Source organism: Pteropus alecto, unplaced genomic scaffold (genome assembly GCF_000325575.1).
Source record: "Pteropus alecto unplaced genomic scaffold, ASM32557v1 scaffold30, whole genome shotgun sequence".
In the NCBI taxonomy this organism is placed as follows: Eukaryota; Metazoa; Chordata; class Mammalia; order Chiroptera; family Pteropodidae; genus Pteropus; species Pteropus alecto.
Window position 1 is genome coordinate 3,832,045 of NW_006429782.1, and position 4,649 is coordinate 3,836,693.

Genomic DNA, 4,649 nt, shown 5'->3' on the forward strand with positions numbered 1-4,649 from the left:
GCCACCAAGTACGCCAACTACATCGCGCTCGGCTCCAAGCGCAGGCACGGCTGGCACCTGCTCACCTACATCGAGCTCTACGAGGAGTGTCGGCGCGCGGCCAAGGCCTTCCTGCAGGTACCCGCGCCCGCCCGGCCGCGTTGCCCCTGCGTCCTGGTCTGAGGGAGACGTTCTCTGAGGCTCCCTGAGTTCGGGCATTCGAATCCCAGCCTCTCCACTAACCGGGTATGCTCGTTCAAATTACTCAGCCGCACTCAGCAAAACACACACGTGAAATGTTTGCCGAAAAGTTACTGAACCTCGCTGTGCCTCAGTCTCCCCATCTGTACAATGGGGCCTTTTGCGTATCAATATACATTTATATGTACAGTATTAAAAATATAAATTTTACATATAAACGTCTATTGTACACTTTATTTTATATTAAAGTGTATATAAAATGCGTATCCTTTATACGAGCATTTTATATACAAATATATAAAATAAAATAGCACGGAGCACAAAGCTTCGCTCCAGGCCTCAGTGAGTTGACACATATCAACCAGCCCCAGGCGGCGGCTCTAGCTGTTACCGTCTGGTTAGTATTGTTTCTCTTTTCCAACGTGTCTCATTTCCGTAGCAAGGTTTTCCAGATCAGCCTGGCTCCCAAAGCGCAGCCCCCCGCTCCACTACAGCCCTTCGAAGAATGTTCTGCCCGCTCCTATGGCCGCCTGGTACCATGGCTGTATCGTTTGTTTGTTTAGCTGGTCAGTTCCATGGCTGTAAGGGGCCAGACTGCCTTGTTCCATGAGGGCCCCCAAGATCTAGGCCTGTTCCCCTGGTGTGTGTTCTGTGAATGAATGCCCATCTTTCAGATTAGGAAAAGGGATGAGAGACCTCGAGGGACTTGTCCAGACAACACAGTAAATCAGTCAGTTATGCAGGAGGTAGACAGTGAGCCGGAGCAAACAAAAACGGGGGGCTGGGGGTGAGACTGTAACACGGTGGCCGAGGACAGCCTCTCCAAGAGCGATGTTTCAACAGAGGCTTGAATGAGCTGGGGGAGGGAGCTGTGTGAACATCTGGGCGAGGATGTCCCAGGTGGAGGTAACATCCTGAGTAAAAGGTTCAGGCAGGATCGGACCTGGTATGTGGGAGGAGCAGGGAGGAGGCCCATGTGGCTGGAGCAGCCGGAGCGAGGAGGAGGGAAGGGGGAGGTGAGGGCACGGAGGCGAAGGTGGGTTGGGGGTGTGGGACAGACAGGCCACTCGGGGTCTCGTGGTGTGGAGGGGACTTGGGCTTTCACCCGGGCACTGTGGGTAGGGAGCCCTGGAGGACTGTGGGTAGGGAGGAGTGGAACCTGACTCAGGTGCTCACGGGTGCCCTCTGGCTGCCGTGGAGAGAAGAGACTGGTTAGGCTGAGATGAAGGTCGAGGTGAAGCCGGTTTAGACCGGAACAGCAGCAGGAGAGGGGATGAGAAGTGATCATATTCCGAAGGCAGAACCAACAGAATGTCTCGATGGACTGGGTGCCTGAGAGAATGAAAGGTGCCGAGGATGACCAGTGTCTCGGGCCGATGCACCTGAAGGATGGAGCTGCTGCTAACTGAGATTGTGGAAGGTTGGGGTGGGGGGAACATCAGCAGTTCTGTCTGGGCCAGGCCGAGTTCGAGGTGCCCGCTAGAGGAGGACACAGGGCTGGGCCCTTGTGATCAGGAGCAGAGTGGAGGCGAGAGAGGCCCCACCGGAGTCAGGTGGTTCTGCCGGGACGAATGGGTGGTGCGCCACCGTGGGCTTCCAAGTCAGTTCAGATGTCAGCACAAACTATCACGTGCACAGGCAGAGCCTGAGTTATGAGGATGTTCACCCCAACATCTTGTCTGGTAAAAATGGAGGAAAACACAGAACCCACCTAAATATCAATCGATATGGGGGATCGTTAAATTCTGACCTTTCTGTACTACGCAATGTTGTAAGGTGTTGTATTTAATACCAGAGAGAAATATTTAAGACTGTGACAAACAGTCGAGATGTAAGGTTTTGTGAACAACAGGTTACGATAACATATGCACAGTACCACCCTGATTTTGTCAAATATTTGTGCATACAAATGTCAGGGAGCATTTTGCTTGGATTTTTCTCAGATTATCTTAATCTAGGTATTGTTGACATTTGGGGCCAGCCATATTCTGTGGAGGGATCTGTCCTGCGCTTTGGAGGCAGTTTCTCAGCCTCCCTGGTGCCTACGCACACGGTGTCAGCGGCGTTCCCTCTCAAAAAATGTCTCAGATGTTGCCAAATGCCAGAGAATGTCGGCTTCTCAGCCCGAGGTTCCTGAGCAGGTGGGGGTGGGTGACAGCCGAGCCTCTCCGCACCTCACAAAGGCCTCCTCCCCCAGCTGGGCCTGAAGCGCTTCCACGGCGTGGGGATCATGGGGCTCAACTCTGAGGAGTGGGTCATTGCCAGCATTGGTGCCATCATGGCTGGGTAAGAGGCACCTGGTCTCTCCTGGGGGTATATTGAGGCAGGAAGCCACCAGCCTGGCAGAGGCCTGTCTCCCTTCTTGAGACCACTGAGGTCCCGTAGCAGAGTCCCCAGTTCAGGGAGCTGACTGAAACCCGTTTAGTCTGTGTTCAGTGGGATTCATCAAGGGCCCAGCGCAGGGCACTGCCCAGCTCACCCTTCCTGACGTTCTCTATCTGGTGAACTCATATACATCCTGTGAAGCCCAGATCCCATGCCCCCTCCTCCAGGAAGCCTTCCCTTCGAGCCTTCCCCTGGAACTCTGAGCATTCCTGTCCAGACCACTGGGAAACCCCCGGAGGGCAGGGACGGGACCTGGGCTGTCCCTGAGCCCTGCAATTCGCCGGCAGGCTCTCACCTTTGGGTTCTGATTCCAGAGGCTTCTCTGTTGGTGTCTCACCCACCAGTTCCCCGAAAGTCTGCCAAGTCATCGCCGAAAGCTCAGAGATGAACGTCTTTGTGGTGGATGACGACAGGCAGCTGCAGAAGATCATGCAGGTCAGTGGCGCCAGGGCCCGTGGGGTACAGCGGGAGCATATCTGGGGGGCGCAGCTGAGGCGAAGGCTCAGACTTTGCCCGGTAAAGAAATGGAGTCCAGGGAGCGATGCTGTCACCGTCCTGCCGCTGCTCGCAAGCTGGCCACGGGGCGTCCGCGGGCAGACCGGTCCCGGGGCCCCTAAGAGGCGCCTGGCGTGCGCTGTTCCTGCCACGTGGCCCTCATGCCGCTGACCGCTTCCCTGGTGCTCGGTCCTGAGACTCGGATCCGCCCTGCCCCCCGTGTTGGCTCCGCGCTGACCCTCAGCCCGCCCCAATGACGCTGGCAGCAAATCCAAGCTGCGGTCACTGCACTCCCGTGGGCGCGGGAAGACGGCGCATGCGACGATCCGCCTTTAATATAAACAGTGGGGCGACGGCAGGAAGGACCCGCAGCGCTGAGACCCGAAGCCCCACGCCGAGGCCTGCGTCCCCTAAAACAGCCCCTGGGGGCAGAGACCGCATCGGAGCCCACTTTACAGATGCGCCAGTTGAGGTCCCGAGGTGTGGGGTGTCCTGCTGGAGGTCACGCAGTTGGTCGGAGGCAGAGCCAGGACCCAGATCTGCCCACTGCGAGCAGATCCCGCCCCGCCCCCCGGCTGCTCTCTTTTCATCATTGTGGTAAAACATACAATTTCCCACCTTAACCCTGTGTGATATACTGTCAGTGGCATGCACAGTGTGGGGCAGCCACGGCCTCTGTCTGGTTCCATCACCTAAGAAAGAAACCCTATACCCACCAGCAGTAAGTCCCACCCCTCTCCCGCTCCTGACAAACCGCGATCCACTTTCTGTCTGTGCGGATTTGCCTATTCTGACATTGCGTATAAATGAAACCATGCAACAGCCCCATCTGCCAGGGGACCGACCCCGAGTCCCTTCCAGCCCAGGGCTAGCCCGAGCGAGGTGTTTCCAAGTTTGGGTTCTGTGCCTCAGAGGCCACCTTCCCTAACTCTGGGACGTTGGGCGAGTCACTCGGCCTCCCAGTGCCTCAGTTTCCTCACGCGCTAAATGGGAGTGTTAATATTCTGAGGACGACCCAGTTCAAACTGAAATGGGCTGGCACGGAGTGGCGCAGTCAGCGTTCAGTGCTAACTGCTGTCATCCGTAGGATTATCATTCCTATTTGATCTCTGACCTGGTGGGTGAGTGGGAAGAGATCCATGGGCATACGGGGCACCTGGAGGAGGTGGGCATCAGAGTTACGCCCGCCCATGTACCTCCCGCGTTCAGCCACCCCAGGCGCCTGGCTCCCTGGGCTAGAAGGAGCCGGTGACGGTACAGCTGCAACCTCTCAGCCGGTCCCTGCCTGGCCTCCGGCCTCAGCAACTCCCTATAAAATGGGCACCTTTAAAGGACCCACCACCATCTGACAGAGCATGTAGGCGAAGTCAGAGCCACCATGACACACCCACTGGGATGACTCGGATTTTAAAAGGGATGATACCACGTGCTGGCGAGGCTGTGCAGCCACTGGACCGCTCTCACTGTCCACCACCATCTGACAGAGCATGTAGGCGAAGACAGAGCCACCATGACATACCCACTGGGATGACTCGGATTTTAGAAGGGATGATATGGCGAGGCTGTGCAGCCACTGGACCGCTCTCACT

The 4,649-nt window shown here is 56.5% G+C and overlaps 1 long non-coding RNA gene across 2 annotated transcripts in view; it reads right to left on the reverse strand.

Moving 5' to 3' along the window:
* The window catches only part of LOC112475748, an 11,954-nt gene extending 7,452 nt beyond the window's left edge, over nucleotides 1-4,502 (reverse strand). For both annotated transcript variants that reach the window (XR_003044848.1, XR_003044846.1), the window contains exon 1: nucleotides 2,861-4,502. This is a non-coding gene — a long non-coding RNA (uncharacterized LOC112475748). The remainder of the gene's footprint in view (nucleotides 1-2,860) is intronic.
* Between the last annotated feature and the right edge of the window lie 147 nt (nucleotides 4,503-4,649).